This window comes from Myotis myotis, unplaced genomic scaffold, assembly GCF_014108235.1.
Source record: "Myotis myotis isolate mMyoMyo1 unplaced genomic scaffold, mMyoMyo1.p scaffold_m19_p_19, whole genome shotgun sequence".
Lineage (NCBI taxonomy): Eukaryota > Metazoa > Chordata > Mammalia > Chiroptera > Vespertilionidae > Myotis > Myotis myotis.
Genome location: NW_023416323.1, coordinates 8851681 through 8869348, shown reverse-complemented (window position 1 = coordinate 8869348; position 17668 = coordinate 8851681). Strand labels below are relative to the sequence as shown.

The 17668-nt window shown below is 41.7% G+C and overlaps 1 pseudogene; it reads left to right on the top strand.

Annotated features, from left to right (window-relative positions):
- Nucleotides 1-839: 839 nt before the first annotated feature.
- On the top strand, nucleotides 840-17335 carry LOC118674731 (annotated as a pseudogene).
- The last annotated feature ends 333 nt before the right edge of the window (nucleotides 17336-17668 follow it).

Sequence of the window (17668 nt, the reverse complement as noted above, 5' to 3'; positions counted from 1 at the left end):
GGAACATCCTACTATTGCCAGAAAGTACGGATGCTTGCAAAGGTGTTGTCAGAGCAGTGCTGAAGGGAGCTTAAAGTGGCCACCAGTGGCTAAGTTGTGACTATTTGAGTGCAAATTGTAAAAGCCCATGAATTCATAAGATTAAAAAGAAAAATGTTAAAAATGCAATATACAAATAGATAGGCATAATAATATAAGAATGGATTTAGTAAGTACAAAGTTTAAATACACATACATGGATTTCTTATCCATTAGGTATATAAGGCATATAAATGTGTATGTGTACGTGTGTAGTGTTAATAGATAGATCTCTTTTCTTTCTCATGTCTTTAATCAAACGTCAAATATAAGAGGCTTTCCATGGCCACACAATCTAAAATATCAACCTGGTTCCCCACCTCTTCCTTTATCTTTCTTAGAATTTATTCTTTTACAAAGTATACATTCTATCTATTACAGTGATGGCGAACCTATGACACGCGTGTCAGAGATGACACGCGAACTCATTTTGGATGACACGCATCGACAGAGACAAAAAATTGCATAATTCAAATATTTGTCTCTCGCAATGGCCAGAGTTGGGCATCACTCGAATAATATTATTACTCACGTTACTCATGATCAGTAATGCAATTCTAAAACCGGATGTAAACATGTACATCAGTGTTGCGTAGCAAAGATACATAGTGAAAACATCCAAGATACATTGTTCCAATATTGACATTAATATAAAAAGGTTAAGAATTGCACTATAAAGAGATTAATCTTTACTCATGACATTTTATTTTTACTTGAGTGACAAAATGCCCAATTCTGGAAACGGCCTCATTATTGTCAACATGTGCCTCAGGTAAGCTTCCTGTGTGTTCGCATGCATTCAGCAAACGGATGCACTTGATCGCCATGTTCGTTAGGAGACAGGAGTGGGAGGGTTAGAAGAAAAAGATATACAGTGCAACAGTGATCGGCGAGACATTCTGCGTGTCAGATAATTGATTACAGCACCGTATATTTGTTGGTTAAACATCTTTGAATTGTTTTGCACCAAGAGTCAGTGCAACAACACTGCAAGAAGTTAATAGGTAAGAAATCTATCAACCTTTTATAAAAAACGCCGTGATTTATATTTATTTATTTTTGCAGCCTTGTCATGGAGAATCAAAAAAATAAAAAAGCAAGATTGAATGATAAAGTAAGTGGAAGTAGCAGTAGCCAACCCTTTCAAGACATATGGACCTAGATGTAAGGGATTGTTGACAGAAACAACAGATCATTGTGCATACTGTGTAATGAAACGGTAGTAAGCAGAACGTGGAATTAAAGAGACATTTTGAAACTAATCATTGTCAGCTCTTGAAAAAAAGTATCGATGAAAGGAAGGAATACATTTCTAGGCAGCTACACCTCTATACAAGTCAATCAAATTCCATCATTAAATTTGTAAGATGCTCTACAAATTTAACATCAGCAAGTTACTGTATTGCTCACTCCATAGCTCATCATGGAAAAGCCCTCAGTGACGGAGAATTTATTAAGGAAACATTTCGAAGATGTGCACCAGCTCTATTTCACGATATGAAAAATAAAGATGATATTATTAAAGGAATTTCTGAGTTACCACTTAGTAGAAATACTATCAAAGACAGAATAATAGATCTTAATAAAATGTACAACATCAATTTAAAAAAGACTTAAATAGTTGTAAATATTTTTTGATTTCTCTTGATGAAACTACTGATGTCACATCAAATGCTCGGTTGCCCATTATTGCTAGGTATTCTGATGGTCTCACAATGAGAGAAGAGTTGATAAAGTTAGAATCAGTGCCAATAAGTACATCAGGAAACAAAATATGTAAGGTTGTTATAAAAACATTCAGTGACCTAAACATTGATATCTCTAAAATTGTGTCAGTCACAACAGATGGGGCACCAAATATGGTGGGGAAAAGTGTGGGATTCCTGAAATTGTTTATGGAAGCTATTAGACATCCACTTGTACCTTTTCATTGCATTATCCATCAGGAGGTGTTGTGTGCCAAATCAGGATTCTCAGAATTGAATGATTTAATGTCAGTTGTAACAAAAATTGTGAATTTTATAGCTTCTTGACCCCTTCACAGCGAGAATTTTCTGCACTTTTACAGGAAGTTGATTCAACCTACAGTGGACTACTGATGTTCAATAATGTGAGATTCCTGAGTCGAGGTAAAGTACTTGAGCAATTTGTGGAGTGCTTTGAAGAAATTACAGTATTTATTGAGAATAAGGATCTGGCAAACTTTCCTCAGATCAATGATCATAAGTGGGTCAGCAATTTGATGTTTTTTACAGATCTCTCCGTTCATATGAATAAACTGAATTTAAAATTACAAGGTTTTGGCAAAAGTATTGACGTTATGTTTGGATACATCAAATCTTTTAAAAGCAAACTTAAAATTTTCAAGCGAGATATTGAAACTAAAACTTATAAATATTTTCCTCGGATAAAAAAGTATTTCAAGAAGGCCACTACAACGAGTGTAATGGAGTCCATACTTATGTACCAGAATATAGTAAACTCGTTATTTGAACAGTTCAGCGAAAGATTCAACCAATTTAGAAGCCTAGAACAGACCATTAAAATAATTAAGTATCCGGATGTGGTTGTTTAAAGTACTTTGGAATTAAAGGATTTCCAATGGATGAAAATTGATGATTTAGAGTTGCAACTTGCAGATTTTCAAGGTAGCATTTGGTCTCATGTGTTTGTTGACTTAAGGTCGAAATTTGAAAATCTGGAATGAAATCATTTGAACAAGAAATTTTGAGTGCTTAGAACGGAGTACCTGACACTTTTAGCGACATAAAAAATCTAGCGATGGCTTTGCTAATAATTTTTTCATCAACATATTTTTGTGAGACTTTGTCCTCAGCATTAAATAATATTAAAACGAACAAAAGAAACCGGCTAACAGACGAAGTTAGTGGTGCTTGCTTGGCCTTGAAGTGCACCAAGTATGAACCCGCAATCGAGAATTAGCAGACAAACTTCAGCACCAAAAATGTCACTAATTTCTAGTTTTCGTACCATTTGATTATCATTGTTTTTATTATTACTTTCTCCTAAATGTACATTGTTTTCTGTTTTTGTTCATTTTATACATATTTTTGGTTGATTTTTCTTTGTTAAATGGCATTTAAATATATGAAATAAATATCAAAAATATAAATCTTTTTTTTACTATGGCTGCAAATATCAAAAAAATATATAAATATTTCTATATGTGACACAGCACCAGAGTTAAGTTAGGGCTTTTCAAAATTTTGACATGCCAAGCTCAAAAGGTTCGCCATCTATTATCTATCTATCTATCTATCTATCTATCTATCTATCTATCTAAGATTCTATCTATCATCTACCTATCTATTATCTATCTTTATATCCTGTCTGCCTCCTCAGAAATCAACTCTGAATTTTAGGAGGTTTTTTTCTGTTTAATTCACCATTTTTATTTCCAATGCTCAGATTAGAACAAAGCTTGGCACACAGTAGGCACTCAATACAAAATTTTTAAATAAAACACACATACACGAATACAAACTTTCTTCTTAATGAAACTCTTAAATATGACAAGCAAAAGTTATATAAATTGTAACAAGGCAGAAAGATATGCCAACATAACCAAATTAAAAAAAGAAATCTAATGGTTCATCACTATTGATCACACTCAACATTAGAAGGGTTTCACCAGCATGTTCTAAATTAACTGAACAGATAGGGTAATATCTGTAAGCTACTAAAGAAGCATGAGTTTGTGTGTGTGTGTGTGTGTGTGTGTGTGTGTGTGTGTGTGTGTATTTCAGAGAGGAAGGTTGAGGGAGAGAGAGGGAGAGAGAGAGAAAGAAACATCAATGATGAGAGAGAATCATTGATTGGCTGCCTCCTGCATGTCCCCACACTGGGGATTGAGCCTGCAAACCAGGCATGTGCCCTTGACCAGAGTTGAACCCAGGACCCTTCAGTCCACAGGCTGACATTATTTACTGAGCCAAACCAGCTAGGGCTGTAGCACAAGTTTTTAATAATGCTAAATAGTCAAGTGAATACATCACAACAAGACAATGGGTTGTATAGTTACAAATAAACAAAATTTAGTACCTTGTTGTGAGGAGAATCACTAGATTATAAACACCTTCACTAAAAGCATGGACATAAAGATTTTATCAACATTACAAATGAAGTTGAACTATAAAAACAAAGAATCAATCAATCAGTGGTTTGGGTACCATGGAGGAAGAAATCAGTTACCATACTTAGATCAAGAATCAATTAGTGAGTAACTCAGGCTCTCCAATTGTCTGAGTCTTTTTTGTTTGTTTGTTTTCCTTCAGGCCTGGTAAGGTTACTGTAACCTTTGGGAGCTTTCCAAAATGATAACTTACTACTCTATCCTTAGAAAGTATTGAAATAAGTATTTCTGTATCTCCAGAAAATATAAGAAGCAATAAAGAAATGTTGACATGAATTTAGCTTATGTTTTTTATTTGATATAATGTAGTTCAACAGTGCTTTATTACCAGTATATTTGTTTCTGTTCAAGGTCTGAAGTATTCAATTATTCTAAATCTGTAGTTTAAAGGGAATTCGTCTTAATACTTGCAAAAACATTTTTTAGATTGTTGTTAGATATATATAACTATAAATTGACTATTAAAGAAATTGTGAAAGTAGTGGCCATTGTTTTGCTCCATGCACACATGTAAATCCTTCACTCTTTCCTAACTCATTTGTTTTGATTTGTTTTTAAAGGTGATCTCCAGAAAATGCCCAAGATTCTAACCAGTTCTAACTGTTCAAGGTTTACCTCTCTACATCCACTCATAAAATAGGAACATGCTGCCTCACACTCTCATGTTCCTCATTACCCTGAAGAATGGTAATGATTTATTCCCTAAATATTTTACCTCCAACTTCTTTATTTTTACCATTATTTGAAAATGGCTAATTCTGTCTGCTAGCAATGTCTTTATCTGATATCTTGAGTTCCAAAGAAGTTATGTATAATTTCTTTTTTTGAGCTTCGACCTGTGAACCAGGAGGTCATGGTTTGATTCCAAGTCAGGGAACATGCCTGGGTTATATAGGGGGTGTGCAGGAGGCATCCGATTGATGATTGATTTTATGGGGGGAGGGGGATTCGTTTTTAAAATTTTGTTTTATTGCTTAAAGTATTACAAAGAGTATTATATATGTCTCTTTTTTTCCCCCTTGACATGCCCCTGGCCTCCCCTACCCACCAGTGTCTTGTGTCCATTGGTTATGCTTATATGCATACATACAAGTCCTTCGATTTATCTCTTACCCTCCTCCCACCTGCCCCGCTACCCTCCCTGGCCTTCCTGCTGTAGTTTGACAGTCTGTTCAATGCTGCTCTGCCTCTGTATCTATTTTTGTTCATCAATTTATAATGGTCTTTATTATCCATAAATGAGTGAGATCATGCGGTATTTTTCTTTCATTCACTGGCTTATTTCACTTAGCATAATGCTCTCCAGTTCCATCCATGCTGTTGCAAATGGTAAGAATTCCTTCTTTTTTACAGCAGCATAGTATTCCATCGTGTAGATGTACCACAGTTTTCTAATCCATTCAACTGCTGATGGGCACTTGGGCTGTTTCCAAATCTCTCTCTCTCTTTTTTTTTTTTTTTAGTAAATCTTTATTGTTCAGATTATTACATTTGTTCCTCTTTTTTCCACCCATAGCTCCCCTCCACCCAGTTCCCACCCCACCCTCTGCCCTTACCTCCCCCCTCCCCCGTCCTCATCCCTAGGTGCACAATTTTTGTCCAGTCTCTTCCCGCATCTCCCACACCCCTTTCCCCACCAAGAATAGTAAATCCATTCCCTTTCTATGTCCCTGATTCTATTATAATCAACAGTTCATTCTGTTCATCAGATTATTTATTCACTTGATTCTTAGATTCACTTGTTGATAGATGTGTATTTGTTGTTCATAATTTGTATCTTTACCTTTTTCTTCTTCTTCCTCTTCTTAAAGGATACCTTTCAGCATTTCATATAATACTGGTTTGGTGGTGATGAACTCCTTTAGCTTTTCCTTATCTGTGAAGCTCTTTATCTGACCTTCAATTCTGAATGATAGCTTTGCTGGATAAAGTAATCTTGGTTGTAGGTTCTTGGCATTCATCACTTTGAATATTTCTTGCCACTCCCTTCTGGCCTGCAAAGTTTCTGTTGAGAAATCAGCTGACAGTCGTATGGGTATTCCCTTGTAGGTAACTGAGTTTCTTTCTCTTGCTGCTTTTAAGATTCTCTGTCTTTTGCTCTTGGCATTTTAATTATGATGTGTCTTGGTGTGGTCCTCTTTGGATTCCTTTTGTATGGGATTCTCTGCACTTCCTGGACTTGTAAGTCTATTTCTTTCACCAGGTAGGGGAAGTTTTCTGTCATTATTTCTTCAAATAGGTTTGCAATATCTTGGTCTCTCTCATCTTCTGGCACCCCTATAATTCTGATGTTGGTACGCTTGAAGCTGTCCCAGAGGCTCCTTACATTATCTTCGTATTTTCGGATTCTTTTTTCATTTTGCTTTTCTGGTTGGGTGTTTTTTGCTTCTTCGCATTTCAAATCTTTGCCTTGATTCTTGCGCTCCTCTGGTCTGCTGTTGGGAGTCTGTATAATATTCGTTATTTCAGTCCGTGTATGTTTAATTTCTAGTTGGTTCTTTATCACAACATCGAGGGTCTCATTAGATTTCTTGAGGATCTCAATAACTTTATCGGCAGCTTCTAGACAGTTCTTGAGAGACCTTAAAAGTGTGGTTCTGAACTCAATATCCTCCATTGACAGTTTTGTCCTGTTTCTTTGTCTCCGCATTTTTTATGCTTTCTTGGTGCACCCCCTAGTGGTCTTTGTGCACAGTCTTGTTGTAGTTAAGCCTTGATTGTTGTAGTTAATACTAGGAGGATTTGACCTCCAGGCCAACTGGCTGTGAGAATCAGCTGTGTCTGCAGTAGGAAAACTTCTGTCCTCTAGGGAGGTGCTAATCTAGCCTTTGTCTGAGGCTATCTGGCAAATGGCTCTGCACAGGGCTTGGGCAGGCCGGGTTGCACGGGATCAACAGAGCAGGTGGAGGGAGCAGTTATGGCTGCTCTCAGTCCCGTCCCCAGAGGCTCTGCCTCTCAGAGTCCCAGCAACCGCTGCAAACCTCGGAGAGAAAGCTGCCCTCGCGTTCCGACCGATGCCAGACAGTCCCGCTTCCCCCGTTTGAGTCTGGGTCCCTAGAGACTCGCCCAGAACTGGAGCTCAGAATCTGAGACTCCCTCCCGATTGAAAACGACAACTGCACCCTCAGCTACCAGCCCACTCCGAGCGTACCTCCGCACCTTTATATTTTCCGAACTGCGCCTCCTCTGAGTCTCCTATGCTGTTCTCTTTCCTTCTAGTTGAAGAATTTCCCCTCAGCCAGTCTTCCTGTGGTTCTGGGCGATGACTGTTCCGTCTTTTAGTTGTATTTGTGAAGTGGTTGTTCGAGGCAGCTAACTCTGGTGTTTACCTATGCCGCCATCTTGGTTTTCTCTCTCTTTCATCATTCTGTTTCCAAATCTTAGCTATGGTAAATTGTGCTGCTATGAACATAAGGATGCATATATTTTTTCTGATTGGTGTTTCTGTTTTCTTGGGATATATTCCTAGAAGTGGGATCACTGGGTCAAATAGGAGTTCCATTCTTAACTTTTAGAGGAAACTCCATACTGTCTTCCATAGTGGCTGCACCAGTCTGGATTCCCACCAGCAGTGCACGAGTGTTCCCTTTTCTCTGCATCCTCTCCAGCACTTGTCATTTGTTGATTTGTTGATGATAGCCATTCTGACAGGTGTGAGATGGTACCTCATTGTTGTTTTGATTTGCATCTCTCCGATGATTAGTGACTTTGATCATGTTTTCGTATGTGTCTTGGCTTTCTGAATGTCCTCTTTTGAAAAGTGTCTATTTAGGTCCTTTGCCCATTTTTTGATTGGATTGTTTGTCTTCCTTTTGTTAAGTTGTATGAGTTCTCTGTAAATGTTGGAGATTAAACCCTTATCAGTGATAACATTGGCAAATATGTTCTCTCATGCAGTGGGCTTTCTTGTTGTTTTGTTGATGGTTTCTTTTGCCGTGCAGAAGCTTTTTATCGTGATGTAGTCCCATTTGTTTATTTTCTCTTTACTTTCCAATGCCCCACAGGGGTGGGCAAACTTTTTGACTCGAGGGCCACAATGGGTTCTTAAACTGGACTGGAGGGCCGGAACAAAAGCATGGATGGAGTGTTTGTGTGAACTAATATAAATTCAAAGTAAACATCATTACATAAAAGGGTACGGTCTTTTTTTATTTTTTAGTTTTATTCATTTCAAACGGGCCGGATCCAACCCGTGGGCCGTAGTTTGCCCACGGCTGCCCTAGGAGCTGGATCAGTGAAGAAATTGCTCCGACATATGTCTGAGATTTTTTGCCTTAGGATTCCTCTACTATTTTTATGGTTTCCCGTTGTACATTTAAGTCCTTTATCCATTTTCAGTTTATTTTTGTGTATGGTGTAAGTTGGTGGTCTAATCTCATTGTTTTGCATGTATCTGTCCAATTTTCCCAACACCATTTATTGAAGAAACTGTTTTGACTCCATTGTATGTTCTTGCCTGCTTTGTCAAATATTAATTGAGCATATTGGTTTGGATCGATTTCTGGGTTCTCTATTCTATTCCATTGATCTATATGTCTGTTCTTGTGCCAGGAGAGGGCAGTTTTGAGAACAGTGGCTTTGTAATACAGCTTGATATCTGGTATTGAGATCCCACCTACTTTGGTCTTCTTTCTCAGGATTGCTGCAGCTATTCGGGGTCTTTATTTATTCCAGATGAATTTTTGGAGAGTTCGTTCTAGGTCTGTGCTATTGGTACTTTAATGGGAAGTGCATTGAATTTATAGATTGCTTTGGGTAGTATGGACATTTTAATGATGTTGATTCTACCAATCCAAGAACATGCTATGTTCTTCCATCTCTTTATATCTTCCTCTATCTCTTTTTTCAATTTCCTGTAGTTTTCTGACTAGAGGTCTTTTACCTTTTTAGTTAAGTTTATTCCTAGGTATATTAATATTTTTGGTGTGATAGTAAATGGGATTGCTTTTTTAGTCTCTCTTTCTGTAAGTGCACTATTGGTGTATAGAAATGCCATAGTTTCTTGGCATTAATTTTATATCTTGTTACATTGCCGAATTCATTTGTTAAGTCTAATAGTTTTTTGATGGAGTCTTTAGGGTTTTTTATGTACAATATCATCTCATCTGCAAATAAGGACAGTTTTACTTCTTCTTTTCCAATTTGGATGCCTTTTATTTCTTCTTCTTGTCTAATCGCAATGGCTAATACTTCCAGTACTATGTTGAACAGGAGTGGTGAAAGGGGACATCCCTGTCTTGTCCCTGTTCTTAACGGAAATGGTTTTAGTTTTTGCCCATTGAGTATGATGTTGGCTGTGGGTTTGTCATATATGGATTTTATTATGTTGAGGTATGATCCTTCTATTCCCACCTTGCTGGGAGTTTTTATCAAAAATGGGTGTTGGATTTTGTCAAATACTTTTTTTTCATCAATTGATATGACTATGTGTTTTTTACTCTCAATTTGTTTATGTGATGTATCACGTTTATTGATTTGCGGATATTATACCATCCTTGCATCCCTGGGATAAATCCTACTTGGTCATGGTGTATGATCTTTCTGATATAGTGCCGGATCGTATTTGCTAAGATTTTCTTGAGGATTTTGGCATCTATGTTCATTTGGGATAGATTTTGGCCTGTAATTCTCTTTCATTGTGTTGTCTTTATCTGATTTTGGTATTAGGGTGATGCTGGCTTCATAGAATGAGCTTAGAAGTATTCATTCCTCCTGAATTTTTTGGAATAGTCTGAGGAGGATAGGTTTTATTTCTTCCTTGAATGTTTGGTAAAACTACCCTGTGAAGCCATCTGGCCCTGGGCTTTTGTTTGCTGGGAGCTTTTTGATGACTGCTTGAATTTCTTCCATAGTTATTGGCCAATTGAGATTTTTAGATTCTTCCTGATTGAGTTTTGGAATGTTGTATTTTTCTAGGATTATGTCCATTCACTCCAGGTTGTCTAGTTTGTTGGAGTAGAGTTGTTCATAGTATTTTTTAACAATCATTTGTATTTCTGTGGGGTCTGTTGTTATTTTGCCTCTATCATTTCTAATTTTGCTTATTTGGGTCCTCTCTCTTTGCTTCTTGGTGAGCCTGGCTAGAGGTTTATCAATCTTGTTATCCTTGCAAAGAACCAGCTCTTGGTTTCATTGATCTTATGTATTGTTTGTTGGGGTGTTTTTTTTTTGGTCTCTATGTCATTTATTTCTGCTCTGATCTTTATTATCTCCTTTCTTCTTCTCACTCTGGGATTTTCTCATTGCTTTCTTTCTAATTCTTTGAGTTGTAGAGTTAGATGATTTAGTACCATTTTTTCTTGTTTTTCGAGGTAGGCCTGTAGAGCCATAAACTTCCCTCTCAGGACTGCTTTCATTGTGTTCCATAGGTTTTGGATTGTTGTGTTTTCATTGTCATTAGTTTCCAGGATTTTTAAAATTTCTCCTTTGATGTCATTGGTAACCCAATCAATATTTAATAACATGCTCCTCAGGTTCCAAGTGTTTGAGTGTTTGGGATTGTTTTTATTGTAGTTTATTTCTAATATTATGCCATTGTGGTCTGAGAAGATACTTCGTATGATTTCAATCTTCTTGAATTTGGGGAGACTTTGCTTGTGACCCAATATGTGGTCAATTTTGAAAATGTCCCATGTGCACTTGAGAAGAACATATAATCTGTGCCCTGGGGTGAAATGTTCTGAAGATGTCAATTAGTCCATCTGATCTAGTGAGTCTTTTAGGATTGCTATTTCTTTGCTGATTTTGTCTAGAGGATTTATGCAGCGATGTCAGTGGTGTATTAAAGTCCCTACTATGATTGTATTGTTGTATATATCTCCCTTGATGTCTTCCAGGTGTATTTTTATGTATTTGGGTGCTCCTGCATTGGGTGCATATATGTTTATCAGGGTTATATCCTCTTGTTGTATCGATTCTTTAGTATGATGAAGTGGCCTTCCCTATCTCTTGTTATGGCCTTCACTTTGAGGTCTATTTTATCAGATATAAGTATTACTACCCCATATTTTTTTTTCATTTCCATTTGCCTGAAAGATATTTTTCCATCCCTTCACTTTCAATCTGTGTGAGTCCCTTATTCTGACGTGGGTCTCTTGTAGACAGCAAAACATGGGTCATGTTTTTATCCATTCAGGCACTCAATGTCTTTTGATTGGAGCATTTAGTCCATTTACATTTAATGTTATTATTGAAAGGTACTTGTTTGTAGCCATTTCTATTTTTTTTTTGGCTGTTTTCTTTCTGGACTTTTTAGTTCTTCTTTTTACACCAGTCCCTTTAGCATTTCTTGCAATGCTGGCTTGGTGGTGATAAACTCCCTTAGCCTTTTTTTTTTTTTTTTTTTTTTTTTTTTTTTTTTTTTTTTTTGTCTGTGAGGCTTCTTATTTCCCCTTCAATTTTGAATGATAGCCTTGCTGGATAGAGTATTCTTAGATTTAGTCTCTTGCTTTGCATCACTTTGTAAATTTCTGTCCATTCTTTTCTGGCCTGATGTGTTTCTGTTGAGAAATCATTTGATAATCTAATGCGAGATCCCTTGTATATAACTTTTCGTTTCTCTCTTGCAGCCTTTAAGATTCTCTCTTTGTCCTGAACATTTGCCATGGTAATTATGATGTGTTTTGGTGTGGGTTTTTGGGTTTCATCTTGTTTGGGACTCTCTGTGCTTGTGTGACTTTTTTCATCCCCACTGCAGGGAAGTTTTCTGACATTATTTCTTCAAATAGATTTTCTAACCCTTGTTCCTCTTCCTGTTGTTCTGGCTCCTCTATTATTCGTATGTTGTTTCGTTTCATGTTGTCCCATAGCTCCCTTAGGTCTACTCCTGTCTTTTAATTTTTTTCTCCAATTGCAGTTCAGTTTGGGTGTGTTTTGCTTCCCTGTCTCCTAATTTGCTAATTCGGTCCTCCGCTTCTCCTAGTCTACTATTGAAACTTTCCATGGTGTTCTTTATTGCAGCTATGTCACTCTTCATTTCTTCTTGATTCTTACATAAGTTATTGATTTTTTCATCCATTTCTTCTTGATTCTAACATAAGTTGTTGATTTTTTTTCCTCCATCCTGTTAATGCACTCTAGGACCCTTATTCTGAATTCTTTTTCTAACATATTGCATGCCTCTGTTTCATTTAGCAGCTTTTCTGGCGCTCCTCTTTTTCTTTCCTTTGGGGGTTTCTTTGTCTACCCATGTTTGGTCTCACCAACTGATCTAGATGTTGATTCGTGCAGAGGCTGCTCCTGGGGTGGCAGTGGTTCCTCAGGCTGCAGTTGCTCCTCAAGTGGTCGCAGTAGTGGCTGCTCCTCAGTTGGCAGCAGCTCCTCTGGTGGGTGCTGTTCACAGCAGTGGTGTCTCCTCTGGCTGGTAGGTGAGGCGGCTTGCACAGCTGCTGTTCCTTGGACAGGGGTGGGCTGTTCACGTGGCTTCTGCTCCTCGGATGGGCGTGGACTGCTCACATGGTTGCTGCTCCTTGGATCAGGGCTGACTGCACACTGCTGCTGTTCCTCAGATGGGATGGGCTGCTCGTGAGGCTGCCGCTCTTTGGACAGGGGCAGGTTGCTTACATGGCTACTGCTCCTCGTATGGGTGTGGGCTGTTCGTGCAGCTGCTGCTCCTCAGATGGGGGGGGGGGGCGGGCTGCTTGTGTGGCTGCTGCTCCTCAGGCAAGAGTGAGCTGCCTGTGCAGCTGCTGTTCCTCAGATTCGGGCAGGATGCTCACCCGGCTGCTGCTCGTCAGACAGGTGCAGACTGCGTGTGGCTGCTGCTCCTTGGACCAGTGTGGGTGGTGCAGGGCTGCTGCTCCTCAGATGTGGTTGGTCTGTCTGTTCATGTGGCTGCTACTCCTCGGACAGGGGCAAGCTGCTCGGGGGGGGGGGGGGGCTGCTACTCCTCAGGCTGGAGTGAGCTGCACGTGAGGCTGCTGCTCCTTGTACGGTGGCTGTCTGCTTGCATGGCTGCTTCTCTTTGGGTGGGAATGAGCCGCACGTGTGTCTGCTGCTCCTCGGATGGGTGTAGGCCGCTCACCCAGCTGCTGCTCATCAGACCGGTGCAGGCTGCGAGTGTCTGTGGCTCCTCGGACCAGTGTGGACTGCGCAGGGCTGCCACTCCTCAGACATAGATGCTCTGCTTGTGTTGCTGCTGCTCCTCGGACTGGAGGAGGCTGCTTGGGCGGCTACTGATCCTTGAATGAGAGCCGGCTGCTTGTGGTGATGCTATTCCTCATATGGGTATGGGCTGCTCACACCGCTGCTGCTCCTCGTATGGGGGCAGGCTACTCATGCAGCTGCTGCTCCTTGGATGGGGGCAGGTTTCTCGCACACCTACTGCTCCTCAGACAGGAGGAGGGTGTGGGCTGTGCAGCTGCTCTCCTTGGATGGGGGTGGGCTGTGTGGGGCTGCTGCTCCTCAGACGGGGCAGGCTGCTCACGTGGTTGCTGCTCCTCGGACAAGGGAGCGGGCCACTCACACAGCTGACAGCTGTTGCTCCTTGGACAGGGGCAGGCCACGTGAGGCTTCTGCTCTTAGGCCTGGGGTAGGCTGCTTGCAGGGCTGCTCCTCCTTGGACAGGAGAGGGCTGCTCACGTGTCTGCTGCTTGCGTGGTTGCAGTGCCCCAGGCTAAGGCGTTGGGCTGGTCAGAGGGGAACACGCTTCAGAACTCACAGGAGCCTGCGCCCAGGGTGGCTGGAGACTTGTTGACCATGGGACCACAGCCAAGGTAGCAGGTCCCTGGCAGGGGTGTCTGTAGAGTCCCAGGTGTTATCTGAGGGCACTCTGGATGGGAGTGAGGCCTGGCTCCCAGTTACAGCAGCTCTCCCCTCAAAAACGCTAGGCTTCTGAGGACGAGCTGACCTCCTGGAACTGCTTACATGGTAGCAGAGGCTGCCTAGTTAGGCGAGCCCATTTAGCCTGACCCCGAAGGTCCAGCAGGATCTATCTGTGCCTCACTCACATACACACATACACATCCCACATGACCACACACTCCTCTTTTGGTCCCTCACTGACCCATGCTCTCTCCCTCACTGCCGCCTTCTTCCTGCCTCTGTAGTTGGGTCTGGGGTGTTATTGACCCATTTGTGGATGGAGTTTACTCTCCAGGTGTCTGGTTATGAGGCTCACTCTCTAGCACCTGGCCAGACAGGATAAAATTCACCTTGACAAGACACAACACAAAGGGACCAAAGCACAAATGTACTCACGACAATAATAACCCCACTATAAGTGACCACCTGAGAAAAAAGACTTAGGGGTGAGAAAAGAGAGGATAAATGATATTGAAGAGAGCAAAGAAGATAAGAGAGAAAAGAAAAAGGGATAAAAGAAGATTATATATAAAGGGCTGGAAACACCACAGAACCAGTACATAAACAAACAAATAAAACAAACAAACAAACAATACAAATAAATAAATAAATAAAATAGAAATAGAAATAAAATACAAACACCAAACCCCCAGCAAAGAGGTTGGGGGCAGAATCTGTAGATGCTGAGCTTATATATAGAAGATAAGGTTAAGAGTTGGATGAATATGGGAGGATCTCAGTTCAGTATAGAGGAAGTAGAAAGGGGATGGGTGGATAAGAGGAAAGAGAACAAGAAAAAAATAATAATAAATTTACAAAAAATTGATTTCAAAAATGATATAAAATAGCAAATAAAAATAAAATAGAGTGATGGAAAAATAATGTGAAAAGAAAGAAAATAAAGCAACAAGCAAAAACAGGAAAACAAAGAAAAAAGTAAAAAAAAAGAGATAAAGTAATAAAAAAATAAAAATGAAAAAGTGAAGTGTTCCTTTGGCTGGCTTAAGATCCCAGTCTTCTGTACTGTAGTGTTTCTCAGGTTTCGATTGCTGGGACTCTATAAATTTCTTAAAGGAAGTTTACAACCCACTCATAAAATACTTCATTTGCAATTCTGTCTTATTATATTCTATCACAAAATAGGTTTAAACCCACACTGAGAGCAGAATATCAAATAATTCCTATAAGATGAAGAGTCATTCATTAGAGGGGGGTAAATTTCCCCACACGAGGAACTGGCGGTGGAGCAGGCGAGTCGCCGTGGCGCTGCTGGCACCCCCATGCTCGCACCAAGACGAGGCGCAAGCAGGCGAAGCCCCAGCACATCCACCCGGAGAAGGACCACGAGGACCACGGCGCGCAGCCGCCACCCCAGCCGGCCCCGGGGTTCGTGGCCACAGGGGCACCAGCGTCGGGGGAGCTGGGTGCTTCAGTGAACTACCCCGGGACTGGTGATGACATGAATGGGGACCGAGCGGCAGTAAAGAGGCCTCGTCAGGAGAAGACTCACATCTGTGAGAAATGCTGCGGAGAGTTCTCAGTGTCTCTGAGTTCTTAGAACTTAAGAAAAATTGCACTAAACACCCACCTGCCCTCATCATGAACAACAGTGAGGAGCCGATGCCTTCCGAAGACGTCTCCGGGGCTGGGCTGAGCCACCAGCCACGCAGTCCAAGCATTAAGGACAGTCAGGGAGAATGGCAACAGCTCAGGGGACATGAAGGAGAAGCCAGGCGCGGAGTCTGTCCTGTACTTAAAGACAGAGCCCGCCCTGCCACCCACAGCCCAGGCCTTAAGCTATTTACCCAAAGGCAAAGTGGCCAACACTAACGTCACTCTTCGAGCACTACGGGGCACCAAGGTGGCAGTGAATCAGCAGAGCGCGTTTGCGCTGCCCGCCCCCCTGCCCGGTGCTAACAGCATCCCGTGGGTCCTGGAGCAGATCCTGTGTCTGCAGCAGCAGCAGCTACAGCAGATCCAGCTCACCGAGCAGATCCGAGTCCAGGTGAACATGTGGGCTGCCCATGCCCTCCACTCCGGCGCAGCGGGAGCTGACACCCTGAAGACCTTAGGCAGCCACGTGTCCCAGTAGGTCTCTGCAGCCGTGGCTTTGCTCAGCCAGAAACCGGAAGCCAAGGTCTGTCCCTGGACACCTTGAAACAAGCCAAGCTACCTCACACCAGCATCCCTTCCACCACCAGCTTGGTGTCCCAGGGGCTGCTGTCCTTCGCCCTGAGGCTGGATGGGACAAGGGTGCTCCCAAACCGCATCCCCGGTGCTTTGCTACCCCCGACCCCAAGCTCTGTGTTCTTCCAGAGCCCTTTCTCCACGATGGCGTTAGATCCGTCTAAGAAAGGGAAAGGGAAGCCACCCAACGTGTCCCCGGTGGATGTCAAACCCAAAGACGAGGCCACCCTCTACAGGCACAAGTGTTGGAGCAGCATTTGTCTGAGCTCAGCCAACCTATGTCAAAGTGGAAGTTCCTGGTGCATTTGGACGCGCGACCATGTCCCCAGGCATGGCACCTTTGCTGGCTGCCCAGCCAGGCCGCCAGGGCAAGCAACACGCCTGCACGCAGTGCGGGAAGAACTTCTCGTCAGCCAGCGCCGTCCAGATTCATGAGCGGACTCACACTGGGGAGAAGCCTTTCTTGTGTAACATGTGGGCGAGCTTTCACCACCAAAGGCAACTTGAAGGTTCACTATATGACGCATGGTGTCAATAACAGCTCCGCGCGCCACGGGAGGAAGCTGGCCATCGAGAACACCATGGCTCTTCTAAGAACAGACATAAAGAGGGTCCCAGAGGTGCTTCCCAAGGAAATCATGGCCCCTTCAGTGAACATGGACCCTGTTGTGTGGAACCAGTACACCACCATGCTCAACGGTGGTCTGGCCATGAAGACCAATGAGATCTCAGTGATCCAGAGCGGAGGCATCAGAACTTTCCCGGTGTCCTTGGGTGCCAGCTCCGTTGTCAGCAATACCATCGTCTCCAAGATCGATGGCTCCCAGTCGGTTAGCAGCGACCTGGAAAAGCCGGGTGCTGCTGACAGCGTCCCCAAACACCAGTTCCCTCACTTCCTGGAGGAAAACAAGATTGCGGTCAGCTAAGCGACGGGAGAGCCCATGTGAAGGAGAAATGCAGAGTGACCGCTTGAACTGGATCTTTTGTTTTTGTCGTTGTTGTTGTTTAAAAACCAATCTCCTCCTGTTTGTTTTTTTACTGATGTGCAAATGTTTACAGTTGTGACCACAACCTCAGGCACGTCCAACAATCACGATGTTGCTATGCTGCTTTGCTAAAAAACAAAACCACACAAATACTAAAACAAATACAGACTAGTATTTTTTTTTTTTAATTTTGGAAGAAGCAGGTCTTGCAAAGTGGCTTTGTTACTTGAGACAAACTGTATATATGAAGACTTTGTACAAGCTAGAGGAACTATGTCCAAAGATTGTCCCCTGTTTCAAGTTGGAACTTACTAAACCATGACGGGAAAGAAACTGCTTAGCCTAACTGGGGAGGGGGAGCTGCATACTTCTGGGACTGTGTGCGGGTAAATGGACCAAGTCTGTCATCCTTGGTGGCCTGCTTTGTATGTCCCTCAACCCTTCCCCCATCTTTTATTTTGTT